The following is a 21,683-nucleotide window of genomic DNA, read 5'->3' as shown; positions in this document are numbered from 1 at the left end:
TTTTCTCTCAAGATACTTACACTCTGACGGGTATTCACATTGACATTACACATCCAATGGAGCATACTGGCTTCATTCCTCGCGAGCTTACACTTTCAGCTACACTTTCAGCGCACCCACCCCCACTACTAACTTGGTCGCCCAGATAGCGGAAGCTATCGACTACCTCTAGTTTTTCACCCTGGAATGAGATAGAAATTGTTTCCTGTTTGTTTACAGTGTTTATTGCACCTGAACATCTGCCACAAACAAAAACTAACTTGCTAGTTAACCTGCCTTTGATGTTGCTGCACCTCTTATGTGTCCATAGCTTGCACCGGGTACATCTTATAGAGTTACTACCTACTCCTTTTCTACATACTGAGCAGGGCCATCTACCTGAAGGGGTTTGTGTTTTATCTACCTTCCTACTTATTAGGATTTTGGTTTTAGCTGGGTTGACTCTAAGGCCCTTATAGATATATATATATATTATATGTATAGATATATATATATATTATATGTATATATAAATATATATATAATATATATATTATATATATAAATATATATATATATTATGGCAAGTGAAATCGAAATCGAGTTAAATTGGACACTAAACTTCCACCTGCGAAGACCTGTTGAGGCAAGTGAAGTCGAAATCAAGTTAAATTTGACAACTGGCACCCATGCCAACGTCGTCTCCCTCATTGGACACGGAGCTCGGCTTGCGAAGACTTACTGGGGCAAGCGAGAGCGAAATCGTGATGGCATCTGTGCCCAGCGACGCCTTTCTGACACTTGTGCCCGTGGCATGTGTGGGGACTTTCGAGCGAGATCGTTGCCAGTGCCCCTGGACTGGCTCTTGTGCGGGTGGCACGTGAAATGCACTATTTTGAGCGTGGCCGTTGCCACTACCACCTGACTGGCCTTCGTGCCGGTGGCACGTAAAAGCACCCACTACACTCTCTGAGTGGTTGGCGTTAGGAAGGGCATCCAGCTGTAGAAACTCTGCCAAATCAGATTGGAGCCTGGTGTAGCCATCTGGTTTCACCAGTCCTCAGTCAAATCGTCCAACCCATGCTAGCATGGAAAGCGGACGTTAAACGACGATGATGATGATATATGTATGTGTGTATATATATATGTGTGTATGTATCACTCCCGAACTATATGGTCGTAATATTGATGACTGTATTAGTGCAGCCTCACCCTCCTATGAACATCTACACTCCTTCCCTCGCTTTTGTCAAATCTTTCCATCCTGCCCTCTACTTCTCCTGCACTATTTCTGACACTTCGGTCGCCTTTCTTGACATTTTGGTCAGCATTCATCACTCCACTCTCACTACTAACACAGACTCGCACTCATACCTCAACTTCGCCTCCTCCCACCCTAAACACACCAAGCTCTCCATTCCCTATTCCCAATTCCTCTATCTACACAGGCTCTGCAGTGACAACCATGACTTTCAGACTCAGTCCCAACTCATGGTTCATCACTTCATCCTACGTGGATATCCCCTCACCACTATCCACACCGCCTTTGCCAGAGCGCATTCCGTGGACCATGCATCTGCTCTCTCCCGCTGTCACCTGTCTTCTGTTTCCTCTCACCTACCACCCCACCTCCTTATCTCTCCAATGTACCATTCTCCGAGCCTTCCAGCGACTCTAGCCCGACACCTCCACTTCACACATCTTCCCTAGCAGACCCCTTCCTTCCTTCAAACGAGCCCACAATCTACAAGACCTCTTAGTTCACAGGTTCTTCTCTAGCCCAACCTCCAAACCCAGCTCGTTCTCCTGCCCCTGCCCATGCTGCCACACTTGCCCTTACCTCTCCAACACCACTCTCCTCACAGACACCCATCATCGACCCTATCTGACTCCTTCATCTGCACTTCTAGCAACGTCATCTACTACATCTCCTGCTCTCTCTGTCCTTCTCCATACATTGGTCAAACAGGATGCCTCTTGGATCACCGGTTTGCAGATCACCTCCGAGACATCAGACTCGGCAACAACACCCTGGTCTCGTGTCATTTCCCCTCTTGTGATTATTCTTTACAACAGATTGTCCTTGCACAGGGGCCATCCAGACTCCCACCTTCACCGTGAACAGGGATTAATCTTCTCTCTTCGCTCCTTTGTTCCACATGGGCTCAACTCTCCTCCCCTCTTCATCTAACCCTCCTCCTCTCTCCTCTCTTTCTCTCAAACCTACTTCCTCCCACCCACCTCTCCTCTCTTGCTCTAACATCTACTTCCCCTCTTCACTCCTACCCACCTCCCTTCCACCCTCTCCCTTCATCGTCACCCCTCCCTCATTATCTCACCCCTATGCATTCCAACTCCATCCCTATACATCCCATACCCCAACACCACTACACCATGCACCACCATACCACACCACCCAGCACACACTAGCACTGACCACTTCCCAGCACCCACACCATCATCCACACAAGTACACATGCACACACGCACATGTCAAGGTCACCAGCCCCATTCCACATGCACATACATGCTCTCACATATACACGCATGCGCACCTTCGTTCTGGAATCTCCACTATTTTATTATCTCCCCTTTTTCCTAGCTCCTGTTGGACCCCTCTGTCTGGCATTCACCATGATAGATTGCTAGCCACTAAATCTCTTTTATTTTCTCTCCCTGTTTATTTCTGTGTTCCTTTCTGTCGAAGAGCATTGGCTCGAAACATAAAAGACTTTCTCACTTCCCAAGCGTTAAATTAATACATCTGTTTGTTGTTTACACACCTGTGTCATCTTTTGTTTTTTTGTAAATTCTCACTATGTATATGTATGTACGTATATATATATATATATATATATATATATATATATATATATATATATATATATATATATATATATATATATGTATGTGTATATATATATATGTATGTGTATATATATATATGTATGTGTATATATATATATGTATGTGTATATATATATATGTATGTGTATATATATATATGTATGTGTATATATAACAGTCAAATACACATATATATAACAGTCAAATACACATACATATATATATATATATACACATTTAGTAATTAGAGAAGAATAAATGGAATTTGGTTAGTTAGACTTAAAACATTAACCTACAAAGTCTTATATCTGTGAATTGACAAAATTGACACAAAAACAATAATGTCACTATTTATTCAGCAGGTGATTTACATTAGAATGAACATGTACTGTGAATACATTTGTTCTGTTGTGGAAGGTATCTATTTGCTGGAGAATTCTTCTAGAAAGACTTGATAAAAACAAATTAAACAAAACCTGTGAGTTTTGATATAAGATAAGATGATTCAGGTTACAGATAGATAAGATGATTCAGGTTACAGATGCATTGATAGATGTATTAATAACTTCTGTTAGTATGGAAACTCAAGTGGTTTAATGTGAGAGTGAATATAAAAAAGCAAAAGATATTTTATAAAATGTAGTTAATCATTATAATATTTCGGGTGTATATATGTGGTGTATGTAATGTTGGGGAAGGGGAATCAGTTTTTGCCTTTTCTTTTGGATTTTGTGTTTCTGTAGTTCTTGTGTTTGTTGATGTTGGTGTCTCATAATTAAGCACAAGCATTAGAATGACTTCCACAAGAATTGGATTACTGGAATACCTGCAGACAAGTATGGATTCAAAATACAAACATGCTTTCTGCCTCCAGATTTTAGGATCTTGAAGTCTTTGAATCCAATATGCAGTATTGGATAAAAATTAAAACATTACTGTTTTGTTATTACATCACCTCTTTCGAAACACCTTAAATAACCACATGAAATCCTTCAAACAATCCTCCCATTGTTCATATATAATCATCATTTTAACATTCACTTTTCCATGGAATTCATGGAGGCATATTTTCTCTAGCCAAATGATCTTCCTGTTGCCAACCCTCATCTGTTTCATGCAAGATATTTCCCAATGACAAGACATGTTTTCAAAGAAGAAATGGAAATGAATGATACCTCTTGATGATGGTTACAGTGGTCTACAACTATAACATATCAAAACCAAGGCAAATGCATGTGCACACACAGACACACATGCACACGCACGCACGCACACACGCACACACGCACACACACACACACACACACACACACACACACACACACACACACACACACATACACATTGGGCATATTTCAATTTAATTTCTGTCAACCAAATCCACTCGTAAGCTTTTGGTTGGTCTGGTGCTATTGTAGAAGACACTTACCCAAGTTTCCACTCAGTGGGACTGAACCCAAAACCATGTGATTGGGAGACAAACTTCCCAACAAACATCACCTGAAGATATTTAAAACATGCAGCTCCACCACATGCAACACTATAAAGACAGAAGCAAAGGAACTAGTTTCCCAATATAAAACTGCATGAATCATCTCATCATGCACACACTGCACATTATTCTTAAAGATCACAGCCAGTTTTTTTTTCCTTAACTCCAAAAATAGGTCAATTAACCCCTCTTTTTAGAAAAGTAACTTTTCTTGACCCTATCAGCATTATCAACCTCAAGATGAGAAACTTCATGACAGTAGAGTAATGGATCTGCAGTGTTCCATCATCAGGTGGATACACAATATTGAAAGCATGACATCTTGCATGTTCCTTCAGTGTAATACTGTGGTCTTTTATTCATCCATATTTAAGTCTTTCATCCTGAAAACTGAATTTCAGGAAGGAATTCACCACCATTACTGATCTAGATACTGGCATCACAGTGAGTGCTAGGAAGTTACTGTTATACAACAATAATTCCTACTTGGTGAAAAAAGCAAGTGACCGTTTGTTCAGTTTTCATGAGTCTCTGATTAATTCTTTAACATTGATATCTTCAATAGAGCATTCCCTGTCATAATGTGCTAGATAGTGAAAACTAGTTCTATTTGATTAAAACCCTGACAAACCACAGGTCAATGTCAAGCCAAAAAGAGGGCAGTAATCTAGTTCAATCTGTCTTATGACTTAGAGTTTACCATTATTGTAGCCAGATATTTCCTAAATCTAGCAAACCATCATTTCCCATCCACACAAAAATATTATAAGTTGTTCAATTCGGACAATATTAAGATCACTTAATCTTGTGGACAACATAAATTCCCAGATCAAGTACTACAATCATAATTACACAGCCACCACCTCATTAACCAATCTGTAATTCTTGAAATTCTTTTATCTGTTCACTGAGGGGATTTTAAAACCATAATGACTTGGGATAGCATTGAAAAGAATTCAAGTGTCACTTACCTCAACAACTCCGCTCATTCAAAGAAAATTCACATCTCTGTCACAATTTATCTGGATGCTCAAGAACTGGCAGTGCAGAGAAGACCACTCCATACTTGGGCATATGGCATAGTGGTTAAGAGCGCAGGCTACTAACCCCAAGATTCCAAGTTCGATTCCAGGAAGTGACCTGAACAATAATAATAATAACATTAAAAAAATACCTTGGGAATGAGAACCCAGGTTCAAAATTTCCCCAAGACACCTGATGAAGGCTGGATGGTATATCAGCCGAAACGGTGTGTTAACAACAAACAAGATGAGGACAAATATCCGTCAAATGTAAATAATGTAAAACACCATTTTAGTTTATTATGTATGTGTGTTATAGATAGATGTAATAGATTAAGTCATTCCAGTGGCTTGTGGAGTTTTCACAGCTTGTCACCAGTTCATAGGACAAATGGATATTAGATGGAAAAATACAATGCCTCATTCTGACAGCAGAAAGAGAGAGAAACTAGGACTCACAGGAATTGCTAAATATACATACGTCATAGCCTCAAATTACTATCCTGCATTTTGGCCAGGTCATTAGAAGGGAGGAGAGGAAATAAGCTGTGAATGTGCATGGATACACACAGACTAACACCCACGTACATGAATGCATACATATATGTATGCAAAGACTAACTACTTAACATGCACATAGGCACTCAAGAAAACCATATCAAGTTGTCCTGTCCTGAGTGGTCATTGTGAAAAACAATAAACCAAGAAAATGCATAGAACTACCCGCCAAAAAAAAAAGAATGAATAAAGTAAAAACAATAAAGTATAATAATAATAATAATAATAATAATCCTTTCTACTAAAGGCACAAAGTCTGAAATTTAGTGGGAGGGGACTAGTTGATTACATCAACCCCAGTATTCCACTGGTATTTATCAACCCCAAAAGGATGAAAGGCAAAGTCGACCTTGGCAGAATTTGAACTCAGAACATAAAGACAGGCAAAATACTACTAAGCACTTTGCCCAGCATGCTAACGATTCTGCCTGCTTGCTGCCTTATAATAATTGTAGTAGTAGCAGTCAAACAAGTAACAATAGCAAAAATAACAACAATAATAGTAATGATTAATAATTAATAACGGTAATAATTATTTATTAACTATTGCAACAATCATAATAATCATAGTGAAGTCTTTAATAGTGGTCAAAATTGTAACTTTTTTTAATAAAATATAAGGTCAAAAATTTGTGTGAAGGGGTACAGTCACTTATATGACAGGTGCTTTATTTTATTGCCCCCTGAAGAATGAGAGGCAGAGTTGATGTTAATGAAATTTGAAATCACAACTTAAGAGTCAAAAGACTGTAATATATATAAGTATACACACACACACATTATTTTATATTCCAAGAATTTTATTTAATAAAAGCTAGAATTATATGTATTTTCAAAATTAAAAGTAAATTATTTTATTGAGCTTTATATTCCTTTTTTTTTTAATTTTTTAATTTTTTATCCCTAATGAGGTTTGATGAGGTGACAAGTTTAAGCTTCCAATTCTTTGCAGCCCCTAGTAAAATGTTAATGCATCCATTTATACAGTCTGCAATCATCAACTTAACCTTTTAGCATTCAGATTATCAAATGTAATACTTATTTAATCACATTGCTTTGAATTAATCTTGCAATTTCAATGATTGAAAGGCTGAATCTGGCCAGTTTGAACACAAAATAAAGTAGAATATTTAAGCCAAATATGGCCGGTTTAAATGCTAAGGGGTTGTTCATTTTTTTCTCTGTGAGGGAGTGAATACATACCTAATTCTTAAAAATCATAATTAAAATTCCATTGTAGAACCATATTTAGTCTATTTCATAGTAATGAAGAAAATTTTTTTTAAATCACAAAATTCCAATTGTATATGCATATTTCAACTGAAGTGGGACCTCTTCAGTGTAATTATAAACTTTGAATTCATAGAGAGATGACAATTATTTTTACTTATTCAGTTCAGCTGACTGAAGCCAGAATAACATGATGACAAAAGAGCAGGTTTCTTATTTTAATACAAATGCAGGTTATACCATAGCTGCAGCCTGGGACCAAGAGAAAATAGCTTGAATGGAAAATGAAAGAAAAATGTGTTTCATAGATATTTAAAATCTGTATTTTACATTTTCCCCCTATACAAAATACTTCCGCGTCCATTTTGAGTTGAGCCAATTTTAGCTACCTTTGTGATAAGCATTTATTCTAAACAAGAATATGTACTAAGGATATGAATGAATTTATTCTAGCCTTATTCTAAATATTTAAGGCTAAAAGCATTCTTATGAAACATAAATTTATGTTGTGATATGTTACATGATTTCCCCCATACACTAATTTCCAAATTTACTCAAAAAATTGATTTATTCTTGACATTAACTGACATAAGAACAATCTATGTATTGTTCTTATTTACTTCATTTGGTTCCACGTTACCTTAGCAGATATAACCTCGATATTGTTTTAGAGCAAAGCAAGGAATATATAATAATGAACTATTGTATACAGTGCTAAGGTGCACTACAACTCATCAGAAAAACTAACCAAAACTGCATGAACAGTAGATAGAATATACACAGAAAGTGAACAGTGAAAAAGTCTTTAGAAATATAAAGGAAGAAGAAACAGGTGTGGGGGACATCAATCTAAAGAGTTATCTTTATATTGGCATCCAGATTTTCCTGTCATTCAAAAATATTCCCAATATAGAACTAATAGTTTTTTTAATTAGAGGAAGGAGCTGTGCTCATGGCTCTTGTAGATGCTCTAAAATCACTGTGGTTGGTGTTCTTCTTCAACAATTACAAGTCGGTGGCTGGAAGAAAATTATGGTCTATGGCAGAAGGTTAAGGAATAGTGGTTGGTGCAAGATTTGGAATTGTAGACACTCTTAGGAAAAAGAGGAAGAGAAACAAATGAGTTAAGTGACATGAGATAAACCAAAGATGAGTGGCTGTTGTTATAATAGAAATGACAATAAGGAGATGATAGCATGTGTTTGTGAATAATCTCTGCCGATCAATTAGGTGACCATTTTTGGAAATGTAATCTAGGATGTTCATATGTGTAGCAGCATTGCCATTCCAGATGTGGGAGCAGTATACCATTGCAGGTTTCACTTGACTTTTTGTAGAGAGCAATTGTTGGTAGCTAAAGTATTTTCTGACCCTAAAAAGGAAGGCAAGTCTCTATGATGAAGTTTTGGTTAATCTGTGGATGTGAAATCACCATCATAGATCAGTAATTGAGAAGTCTAGCTTTGCAATTAACTTAGAGGTTTTAGTTTGTAATAATATTCATAACTGGGAGGGGTTTAGAAGATTGTTCCTTTGATGTATACAGTGATTGACTTGTAGCATTATCGAAGGAGACATGATTTATATGATCCCGTTAGAAAATAATTTGAAGGCTTCTCTTCATGGAAACAATGTTGTATGTGGATGATACTTGTATATAAAAAGTTAAGTGAAAGAGTATATCATCCACATAGCAAACCATTGAGAATTAGGTCTAAATATATCTCATCTCTTTTTAGCTTCTTCAATTTGTTTTTCTTTCACAATTCTTTTGAAACAAGTACTATTAATAATAGCTATGGATTTATAAAGTCGAAATACCTCCATTAAATATCTGATACAATATGTTTTATTTGATTTCTTTGTTTTAAGGTAGATCAGCTCAATCATAACTACCTTTGGCTAGCTAATATCATTGGCTAACTTAAAACATTACCAGCACTTCATATGAGTATATCTCTTGAGTTTTTTCCTCTTTAAAACACTATCATAAAAAGAAAGGAAAGGCAATCATTTCCAGATATTTTAATTTACATCACACTTCACTTTAATTGGTTCTTGTCTTTGACAATGCCCCATTGTCATATTTTTTCCTATGACCTGTTATTTCTGACAAAGTTTTTGTAACTATTGTAGTTAGTAAAATTTTGTCACTTGTTGGTGTCAGTTATAACCCAACAGTAGACAGTGTGCTATCATTGTAATCCTATCCATAACAGCTTTATTGTGATGACACCACCAAGATAACAATTTCTATAAGTGAAGTCATTTAGATTAGGATTAGTCACACACACACCACCTTACGAGAAAGTGGTTAAATTAAAAGTTATTGCAAAATAGGTTTAAGTGGTGTTAGGTAACCTGAGTAAAGTGTTTTTAACTTGTTTTGTTAATAATAACTATTATTCATATATAACTGATATAATGACTTCCTAAAACTTAATTTGTTTTAATCAGTTCATGTAACAAGAAAAATCAAAGCAACAATCAAAATAATATTCTGCTAAATTTTTCACTTGTTGAAATTATGTATTGGGTTTTGTTTACAACTAGTGTTTGAGGACAATCTCCCATTAAATATGACATGTAATATGTTTGGTGTCAGCATTGTGATAAAATATTATATTGATATTCACAAGCAACAGCTTTAAGTATACTCTTAAAGGATTTTGTTTGCATACAAAATGACAAAGTACCTCCTATCAAAACAGAATTTTCAATACACAATATTTGGCAAGGAATTAGTTTGACTAACTAAATATGAAATTTTTTTTTAAATGAAAGATTGTACCAAGATGAAACTTTAAAAAAATAAATGAATGGAAATTAAAGACATCAAATATTTGTTGCTAAGAAAAAATTAATGATGGCGTACAAACTTGTAGAAAAATGGATAAATGGCTACATTTTACAAGTTGGGTACATGAATTGAAATAATTATGCTTAACTTATATAAAAAATTAAATAAAATCTAGAAGTGTAGAGGGAAGTAATTCAGCAGACATTTACACTCTTAAGCCAATAATCTATATGTGAAGTCATTCATAATGCATAAATCAAATTAAAAGAAAAACTGTTATACATAAACTGTTTGAAAGACCAACACTTGAAAATTCATTATATATGTTAATATTTTGATAACTCCTGAGCTCATTTACTTGAAATCTCTTGGCGAATTCTCTTTCTCCTTGCTTTTGTCATTTATTAAAGTATTACAAAGGAACAATCTAAAAAGATTTTTCTGTTTTCATTTTTAATTTAAGGATTGATGAGCATTGTGACATAAGCCTTTTTCCACTTTGTAGATCTTTCAGTTGTCTTCTCATTTTGGATCTAGACACAGAACAGCTAGGCATTGCACCAAATACAATAAAGCTTTCCTCACTGAAAGACCTGCCTCCTCCATTTGTAGTGCTTTCTGCAATTGCTGTAAATTAAAAGAAAAACTACTACTTATAATTCTACTGATGATGTCACTGCTTCACTTCCAACAAAATGTATTATTAAATGAAAATGAAATTTTAATCTGTACTTACCTTTCTTGGATTTATTTCTTTTTTTTATCAGTCAAAACCCAGAAAAGAATAGACAAGTCAGAGATTTAAATATTTCATAATTCATGCACAACATTTGTATACATTCACAAATTATTCGATAGCAATTTAGAATCTTGCCAATTATGTTATTTGTTTTCTTTTCCTAGCCTGTGATCAGTTATTCAGTTCTCTGTAATTGTACATTAACAAAATTAATACTCTTATTGTTAAGGGATATAAGTATTCACTGTTACAATTGTTTTAGCTCCCAATCAGCCCTGATTGAGCAAATCTATAATCAAAAGCATTTCAGCTTTGCCTATCTTGTCTTTCTCTTGAGCATTGTATATTGAGAACTGCTTCATTCAATATGTATCTCTTCTTTTTCACGATGTGAGGGTATGAACTGAAGATGTGGTTGTTATTACTTGCAGGCTGAGCTGCCACATAAAACCTCACTGAGACTTTCACAATACTGGTATCACTTTCAGTTATTTTTTTATTTACTCTATTTTGGCATTTGAATGTCAGTCTTCTTGTAATTTTGATTTTCCAAAAATAACCAATGTACAAATCTTTGTTCAGCTGCTATGAATTATTAGCTATATTTAACAAATCAAAAAGCTGAATTTTTTGTCTCCTCTTTTCAAACTAAACTAGCATCATTGTGTCTGCTTCTGATGATAAATTAATGCTCACAAAATTGGCTTCAGATTTTTATAAAAACAATTTCATTTCACCTTTGCTGTTAGGAAAGGCATGAATATTAATACATTTTACAGATAAAAATATAAATATTTTGTACCCATTCATTATTGCTTAATGTCCGTTTTCCATGCTGACATGGATTGGACAGTTTGACAGAGAACTGTATGATTTCTGTAGCTGGATGCCCCTCCTATTACAATCCATTTGCAGAATATAAATGTGGTCACCAAGCAACTTGCAAGATGAGATCCCCCTCAACTGAGTTAGAGTGTATTATTGAGGGAGGTAGTTTTATATCAGGTGTTGAGAGGTTAAAGTATAATAGAGGGACAGGAACAGGCCTCTTACTGAAGAGGAGATACATGCTTCTCAGCTGGAAAGGGAGAAAAGACATGGTGAAAGTATACCTTCAAAGTACAAGGTGAATATAAGGGAAAGAATTGGAATGGAGGAACAGAAGGGAAGGGTAGGTAAGTTCAGAAGAGTGTGAAAGGAAAGTAATAGATGGTTAGAGAAGAGAGTAGAGGTAGGTGCAGTAAATAGAACACCTAGCTAGAGATACGGTCAGTGATGAGTATTAGTTTGGGGAAGAAGTGAAAGAAATTATATTGGGTCAAGGATGAAGAAGAGGAGATAAATGACAGTAAAAGGGGGATGATGTGAAGTATAGTGGGGATTTATATTGTGAATAATCCTGTTGTTAATCAAAGAATGTGAGTTAGAAGATGAGTTGTGGGAGAAATGGTATCCTTTATTTGTTTTATTCAGTATCCATCTATATCATTTTTATTGTTACTTTGGTGTTTTCTATGCATCTAGATTCATATTTAATATTATAAATAGTTTAGTTTAAAGTGCATTGGATGGCAGAATCACATAGATCTGTATAGTTCCTGGATACAGCCCTCACACACTAGACTAATTTTCATCATCATTATTTTAATGTTTACTTTTCCATTCTTGCATGGGTCAACCGAGACTCATTGAAGCAGATTTCTAATCAGATGCTCTTCTTAATGCCAACCCAAGCAATGTTATATTTACACTTGTCTTTGAACACAAACAGCACAATGAACCGGCATTCATTTACTTCATGGATTTCACAAATAGAGGATATCATATTTAAAGATTGCAAATAATTGACACACACACACACATACACACACGCATAACAGGCTTCCACACAGTTTCTGCTTATCAAATTCACTAACAAGGTATTGGTCATCACAGGGCTATGGTAGAAGACACCAGCCCAAGATGCTGCACTGGGACTGAACCCCAGACCTTGTAATTGCAAAGCAAACTTCTTTTTTTTATACATCCTGCAATTGTGACCTTCCAGCCCAATTTCTTTGAATGGTGCTAAAACTTAATTGCTACACTTCTTATTTACACATGCCATTAACACTGTATCCGTTATCAACACTCCTTACATGGAAAATTGACAATCTACGGTATCTCATGAAAGCTGTACATACTTCACATAGCAAAGTATCACAAAGGCTGGGTTTCCTCTTCAATGCAAAACAATATTTCAACTGTAAATAGCTCTTCATTTTGGGCCTTAAATTAGTGTTGCTCATGTATGAGGAGCAGCACATTATACTTATATACAAGACATATTCCAAACAACATCTGAGAAACAGCATGATTGTCAAACTTTCATTTATGCACTGGCCTCTCACCAGGATGGTATCCTACAATAAACTTTGCTTCTTTGACTAAACCTGCCATCAAAAGCTATGCTATAAACTCACTAAATGTATCTCCTTATGCTCCTAATTACATCATTGTAGCAACTTTCAAATTTTATAATTTATATTTCCCGAGAGCTCTCTCTCTCTCTCTCTGGAACTCTGTTCAAGCTAGTGTTCCTCCACATACTCATCACTAGCAATTCAAAATGAATACTTACTGACACTAAACTTATCAAATTAATCCACTCCCCTAAAGTATTAAAAGTAGTGTGTGTGTAAAGACTGAGTAATTTGTATGTTGTTTAATTTAAATGAATAAAAATTAGCACCACTTCTCTAAAAGATAATTGAGAAAGAAAATGCTTGATTTTTAAGCCATTTGAATTGGGGAAATGGTTGGTGTTTATCTAGTTGGTTTTTCTTAAAATTGAAAAACTCATGATGAGTATTCAAATTTTGATAAAATTTGTTGATACAGTTTTAGAAAGGAAGAGTTGCCTTCTATATTCTACCATACAGAAACTTGGAAGAGCAAAAACATATGAGATGTGAATCAGGAAATTGCATAGAATGAGATTCATTAATCTAATAATTTCTGTTTCTTTTGATCAATAGTTGATTATATATTATCTCATTGTGCTGATGGTTATTGTGTCGTTCATATTTTGGATTACTGTTTCCAGTGTTGTCACGAGTTGATGGCATGATATATTTGAATTTCAAATTGAAGTCAAATGATCTCTTTATATTCTACTGGCTGTCTTTTGTCATTTGAATCATTCTTTCTACTCCCACATTGTTTCACAAACATATAAATAAATTTCACAGTTTTTTTTTATATATATATATATATATATATATAGGTTTAATTTTTTTTTGTTTCTCTGAGAATGTTTCATTCATGACTGAATTTGTTCTTTTGTGTGTAGCCTTTTTGTTTTGGTTTCTCCTGTTACCTAATAACTCTTCTTCAAGAACAAAATCTGTTAGTTATAAAGAATATCACTTACATAAAAGTTAAGAGTGCTTTGTGTTTATTGTGCTCCTCAGATCAACCCTGACATATTCCAGCCATCACTGCTCTATCTTTTTAGGACTATGCAAAAATACATCATCTAATTTAATAAAGAAAGATATATGTGATTTGAGGGTAATTTGGCTGCTACTTCTAACAAGTTGAGTGACTATGTAGAGGATCCTTTGTTAGAGGTGATGATGTGTGTGTGTTTTTATATCTGTTGTATATACCAGTGTAAAAGTGTATTGTGGTATATTTTTGTGTCAGAAGATAGTTTAGTGAATAGATAAAGATGAAATAATTACCAGACTGAGACAAGTACTAGATGTCGATAAACCTGGCTAAAATTCTTGAAAGCAGTACCCACTTTGGCTTCAGGTCAATGAATGAAACCAGTAAAAGGACATGATTTTCAAGGGTCATTTTTGTTTTATTCCAAGACATCAAGAAAATATTGTTATAAACTCATCATTTCTTATTCCATCTTACTTATATATCACTGAAACTATATATTTTTGTTGATGCAGAAGTTCTTTATTGCATATTGATTAAACATTGAGAACTTAAGAGGTTATTCACTGGTTATGTTCCTAAATTTGGGTTTCAACATTTTCTACAAGTCATAGGAAAAAATATTTTATTTTAAACAATCAGAACATACTTTATTATCATCATCAAAATGAATGACTTGGTTTGTTAAATTTTATCCATCTAAGTTGAAATCCTGCCAGGATTAATTTTGCATTTATCCTTTTGGAGTCAGTATAAATTATACAAGGATCAATTCAGTCATTTATACATTTCCCTACAAGTTTTTGCTTGGTACAGTAGTGATAAGTTCTGTATTCTGCAGTGAAGATAACTAGAAAAGCAACACAATATTTACCACCTTTGCTTGGAAATATTTCACTTCATCTTTGATACATATGCCTTGGTGAAGACTGAGTGTTTTATTTACCATATTCCTCCATATACACACACAAACACACACACACACACACACACACACACACACACGTATATATATACATATATATATATATATATATATCATGTAGGTAGTCATGGTAAATCCCAGTTGTTTCCTCTTGAAGTACATCTGCATATTCCATTATTATAATCCAATATGTAGTCTCAGTAGCTTCTGTATGTTAGTTCAAAATACATATTAAAATTGAAAATTATGGAAATATTATTTGCAGAATTATCTATATATATAAAAATGAGAATGTGTGTCTGTCTGTCTGTCTGTCTGTCTGTCTGTGTGAATCCCTAAAACTCGAGAACTACGCAACCAATTTCATTCAAATTTTACAGATGTCTTACTTAGGGTTCCAGTTGTGTTTTAGTCAAAAAAAATTTTAACTTCTTGCAGAGTTCGAGCCCACAGCAACATAATATCTCCTCCACTATTTAAGTATTACGTGTCAAAAGTGAAACAAAAACACTCATGTCAAATACTTTCACTTTAAAAATGAAACTATTCTACTAACTGAAACAATCACATTTCGATACTGTAATGACAGATACTTTCAGAGAGAGAGAAAGAGAGAAATGTATATGTATACATATAGATGTATATGTACACGTTATTCCACTAACTGAAACAATCACATTTCGATACTGTAATGACAGATACTTTCAGAGAGAGAGAGAAAGAGATGTATATGTATACATATACATGTATATCTACATGTATATGCATAGATATATATATATATAGATATAGATCTATATGCATACATGTATATGTATACACGTGTAGATGTATATATATATATATATATATATATATATATATATATATATATATATATATATATATATATATATATATATAGATGTACATGTAATATCTACACATATATACATATATATACATGCATACAGATATCTATACATATATACACCCATCACACACAAACACATGCACACAAACACACACATTAGTCATTTGTTTTCTTATCCAAAACTACGTCAAAAGTACTGAACGGATCTTTATGAAATTTGGAAATTATATTCTATGTATAACGGCCATAACTCCAATGAAAATTCATATATTTTTGATGTTGATGAAATTTTAACCCGAACATAACAGATGAGCATTATTTGTAATTCAACGGTACAACAGTGTAAGACTACCCTTTCAGATATACTTACATTGTGATGCATAAATTGTCAAATAAATGAGACACATCTTTGCCTCCACTGATTCACTTGCAAAGTGTTGAGTAAAATTATTTCATTGCAGACCTCCTTTGGGTCTTTTTATTATCACTACGACACACATAGTCCCCAGTTGGTAACATTGATTTCAAGGCCCTCCTATATGAGAGACTGGCATTCCACTTAATGTCTATGTTCCATGCTGGCATGGATTGGAGAGTTATTAATGTAGAAATATGGTATCGTAGCTACTAACAGTTGAGGGTTGCGTAGTCTAGACAGCGTTTTTAGATTTCATTATTCTCTTTAACCCGGGCAAAGCCGGGTATTTCTGCTAGTTGTATAATAAAACAGGAAATTGGAAAATAATACCAAAGAGTTTCCAATTTCATGTTATATATATCACCATCATCATCGTTTTACGTCTGTTTTCCATGCTGGCATGGGTTAGATGGTTTGACTGGGGACTGGCAAGCCAGGAGGCTACACCAGGCTCCAATCTGATCTGGCAATGTTTCTACAGCTGGATGCCCTTCCTAACACCAACCACTCCGAGAATGCAGTGACTGCTTTTTACATGCCAACGGCACGGGAGCCAGTCAGGCGGTGCTACATGCATAGGAGCCAGTCGGAGTGGTGGAGCTGGCATCAACCACATTCAGATTTCAGATGGTGCTTTTTACATGCCACTAGCACGGGGAGCCAGTCAAGCAGCACTGGCAACAACCCATGCATGAATGGTGCTTATTGCATGCCACCAGTACAAGAGCCAGTCAGGCAGCACTAGCATCAGCCACAACTACAATTTCCATTTGATTGTGATTTGATTTTACCTTTTGATTTTGATTGACTCAACAGGTCTCTTCAAGCACAGCGCGTTGCCCAACAATTCAAGGTACTTTTTAAATGGGTTAGTTATGCGGCACTGGGATAGACTACAGCTGTGATCTCACCTTACTTGCCAGGTCTTCTCAATCACAGCATACCTCCAGAGGTCTCGGTCTTTCGCCATTGCCTCTCTGAGGTTCAACATTAGAAGGTCATGCTTCAGCACCTCATTCCATGTTTTCTTGGGTCTCCCTCTTCCATGGGTTCCTTCCTGTGTTAGGGAGTGACACTTCGTCATACAGCTCTCCTCATCCATACATAGCACATGACCATACCATCACAGACGTCTCTCTTGCACACCACATCTGATGCTTCTTATGTCCACCATTTCTCTCAGGACGCTTACACTCTGTCATGTGTGCACACTGACATTACACATCCAGCGGATCATACTAGCTTCATTTCTTTCAAGTCTACACTTGTCTTCAGCAGTCATGGCCCATGTTTCACTGCCGTGTAGCATAGCAGTTTGCACATGTGTATCATACATTCTGCCTTTCACTCTGAGTGAGAGGCCCTTTGTAACCCGTAGAGGTAGGAACTTTCTGAACTTTGCCCAGGCTATTCTTATTCTAGTGGCAATGCTTTCCGAGCATCCAACCCCACTACAGACTTAACCACCGAGGTAGCGGAAGCTATCAACTACTTCTAGTTTCTCCCTCTGGCATGTGATGGAATCCGTTTTCTGAGCATCTGCGGTGTTTATTGCCCATGTGCATCTGCTGCACAAAAAAGCTATCATCTCAGTTAACATTCCTTTGATGTTACTGCACCTCTTATGCATCCATAGCTTACACTGTGTACATCTTATGGAGTTTCTACCTACACCTTTTCTACAGATCAAGCAGGGCCATCTATCTGAAGGGGTTTGTGATGTGTTCGCTTTCCTACTTACTTGGACTTTGGTTTTTGCAACATTGACTCTAAGGTCCTTCAATTCTAAACCTTGCTTCCATACCTAAAATTTCTTCTAGTTCTGGTAGTGATTCTGCTATGAGAGCAAGGTTATCAGCATAGAGGAGCTCCCAGGGGCAACCTATCTTGAATTCCTCTGTTATCGCCTGGAGGACTATGATGAAGAAGAGGTGGGCTGAGGGCTGATCCTTTGCGAACCCCTACTTCTCCCAGAATTCTTCACTATACTCATTGCCAACTCTAACCTTACTAATAGCATCCCTGTACAGTTGTACACTTGTCATGCCTTCAATTCGTTTAGTGAGTGCCCTCTGGGGTGATTCAATCCTCGAGATGTTTTGTTTTGTATGGGGAGACCACAGGGGGCAGCAATATTCGAGGTGTGGCCGTATAAAGGAGAAAAGTGGAATGATGACACCTTGTTCTCTGGACCGGAAGGTTCTTAAGATCCAGGCTTCTGTGACTGTTTTGGCAGAACTTTTTACAGCTGGATGCCCTTGCTAATACCAACCACTCAGCAATATATATATCACATGATGTTTGTACAGTAGCTTTTATTTCTATAAGAAGCAGCTGGTTTCTAATGAAGAAACTAAACTGGAATCTAAGTAATGACAGTATAGAAGAGAGGTGCCTATTTTTACCCCAAGCAATTTTTAATATGTAGTTCAATGAAGAGAAAATCTTAATTCTGTAAAATGCACCGTTGCTTTATTTTATTTATTGATGTTAAATAGAAATATTCAAAATTTATGTCTGTAAAAGTAATGACCAATTTTTAAATAGCTGTCTTATACATAAAAAATATTATCTATGTCATTGGGGTAATGACTACTCTTTTAATAGATTTAAAGTGACTGTCAAAATAAACTATACTTAGCAACAAAATATATATTCTCTCTCTCTCTCTCTCTCTTATAAACTGAAGCATTTTTTCATAATTTTATCATTAAATGTCAAATTAAAGGACAATATACAAATTTCTATTAACTAATTTCTTACTTCCTTCATAAACTATAATGATTTATTTATACAGCTTTGCAGTATTTTGGGATATTTCATATCAAAATTACTCTAAAATGCATGACACAAAATGTTAGATAACATTACACAGAAACTGTCATTTGAAAATAGAACATTATTAAATAATGTAACATGTCTGGCAGAAATGTGGCGATATTTTTTCCAACGATTACATCAATAAATATTTCAGTAAACCCATTTACAACAGAATAATCTGGCTTTTGTAATCAATAATATTCTTTTCTACTCTAGGCACAAGGCCTGAAACTTTAGGGTAGGGGGCCAGTCGATTAGATCGACCTCAGTATGCAACTGGTACTTAACTTATTGACCCTGAAAGGATGAAAGGCAAGGTCAACTTCGGCTGAATTTGAACTCAGAACATAGACAGATGAAATACCGCTAAGCATTCCGCCTGGCATGCTAACATTTCTACTTTGTAAAGATTGTTCTTAAGCTTGTAGTATTTAACTAACTTATTAATTATTTCCATTTGAATATACTGAAACATGTACACTCAGAATTCTTCATGAATTGAAATTTTCCTTTTGGAGAAAGAAAACAAGCCTAGTGGCATTCATTAGCAATTGGCAAAGAAGATAATTTCCATAAATTGATTTTTTAAAAAATTCTCACGCCTAAGGAGGAAAATCTGAATTTTCTTATCCAGGACAGTGAAAGTAACAGACCTGTTTCAGTTTTATTAGACACAGTCAACAGAGCATAAACAAAGTTCCTTGATCAATAAACAAAGGCTTTTATGAATAATTTTTGGCATCAGTAATTTCCTTGACAAATTACTTATTATATACAGTAATTTCCTTAATAAAAAACAAATTTCCTTAATAAAACAAATTTCCTTAATAAAAACCAAAGTTGTGTCTTAAATAAACCAGTGTCCTAGATTGAAATAAATCAAGTATGTATGGATCTATTAAGTGATGTAAGCAAGAAAACAAATAATACATCGCTACGTGGTTGTGTGATTAAGAAGTTCCCTTTACAACCATGTGGTTCCAGGTTCAGTCCCACTGCATGGTTTCTTGGGCAAGTGTCTTCTGTAGCTGAGGGCCAACCTATGCCTTGCGGGTGAATTTGGTAGACAGAAACTGTATGAAGTCTATCATATATGTGTGTATATGTGTATGTGTCTTCTCCCATACCACTTGACACTTGGCAAAAAGAAACAAATAGAATAAGTACCAAGTCACATGCATGGTAAGAAGCTTGCTTCCCAACCACATGGTTCCAGGTTCAGTCCTACTGCATGGCAGCTTGGGCAAGTGTCTTCTAACATAGTCTTGAGCCAAGCCTTGTGAGTGGATTTAGTAGATGGAAACTGGTGAATACAGTGGTTCACCAAAAGAGACCGATAGAATAAGTAATAGTCTTACAAAGAATAAGTTCTGAGGTCAATTTCTACAACTAAAACCCTTTAAGGCAGTGCTCCAGCATGGCTGCAGTCAAATGACTGAAACAAGTAAAAGTAAAAGACTCAAAAATAAATACTAGGCTCAATTTGTTGAACTAAACACCTCAAGGCAGTACCCCAGCATGGCCACATCCAATGACTGAAACAAGTAAAAGATAAAAGATACATACTTGAGCTTTATTTTTTTTATCTATGTATTGGCTTACTTGAATTATTTCCCTTAAAGATATGGATTTATTTTGTTCTCTTCCTTATTTTGCTATTGCATAGCAACTGGTTTAAAAGAAACAGATTCTTATATACAATAAACCAGTTAGCTCTGGATAGAAAGCACTGAATTCAGTATTGATTGACAGACAACAAATACCAAATTTTGACTTACTTAGAGCTCATTCATGAACTTAGCTATAATAATCTGTGCTTAATTTTAGAGCTATCCCATCATAATATTTCATTATGTTTATTTAAATTATTTCAATTGTTTTATTTTTATTGTTTGAAAGTTTTCTTTCCCCTCCTTTGTAGAATGTCTTTCAGCTATTACCTTCTGTGACAGGTTTGAGCTAAAAGCTGTGTGTGTGTAAAAAAAAAAAAAAAAACACATCCCCTAATAGTCAGTGTTGGACTCGCAATGATAAGGTTGTGAGTTCAATACCGGGACTGAGTGGCATTTGTTATTGAGCAAGACACTTCTTTTCACATTGCTCCAGTTTACTCTGTTGAAAATGAGTACCAACCAAATGTTCACCTCTCTCTCCCTCTCTCTTTCTCTCTCTCTCTCTCTCTCTCACCCCTTGCTGTTTCACACTGCAGGAGGGCTGCAACTGTCTACTTAGAACTACATTGACACCTAAAGTAATTACCGAAAGCATGGTATATGCTACCAAATCACTTGCTTCTGAGTCATGGCTATAGTTTTCATCATCATTCAATATCCGTGTTCCATGCTGGCATGATTTAGGTGGTTTGACTGGATCTGGCAGGCCCAAGGACTGCATCATACTCCATTGTCTACTTTGGCATGTTTTCTACAGCTGAATTCCTTTCCTAAAACCAACCACTTTTTTTTTTTTGTGTTGCCAGCACTGTTGAGGTTGCCATGCAGCTTGCAAGACAATGGACCTTGAGAGTGTGGATCCTCATGGCATGAAGTGAATAGGAGTGGGAGGGCA

At 35.5% G+C, this 21,683-nt stretch overlaps 1 long non-coding RNA gene across 1 annotated transcript in view; it reads right to left on the bottom strand.

The window, feature by feature from the left end:
* Positions 1-5,322: 5,322 nt before the first annotated feature.
* The window catches only part of LOC128247340 (uncharacterized), a 44,778-nt gene continuing 28,417 nt past the window's right edge, over positions 5,323-21,683 (bottom strand). Inside the window, exons 2-3 of the long non-coding RNA XR_008263732.2 lie at positions 10,665-10,681; positions 5,323-5,458 (exon numbers count right to left, since the gene is read on the bottom strand). This is a non-coding gene — a long non-coding RNA (uncharacterized LOC128247340). The remainder of the gene's footprint in view (positions 5,459-10,664; positions 10,682-21,683) is intronic.

Source organism: Octopus bimaculoides, chromosome 1, assembly GCF_046866305.1.
Source record: "Octopus bimaculoides isolate indiv1 chromosome 1, ASM4686630v1, whole genome shotgun sequence".
NCBI classification, from domain to species: domain Eukaryota; kingdom Metazoa; phylum Mollusca; class Cephalopoda; order Octopoda; family Octopodidae; genus Octopus; species Octopus bimaculoides.
Note: the sequence above shows the minus strand (reverse complement) of the source record. Positions and strands in the feature narration are given on the sequence as shown.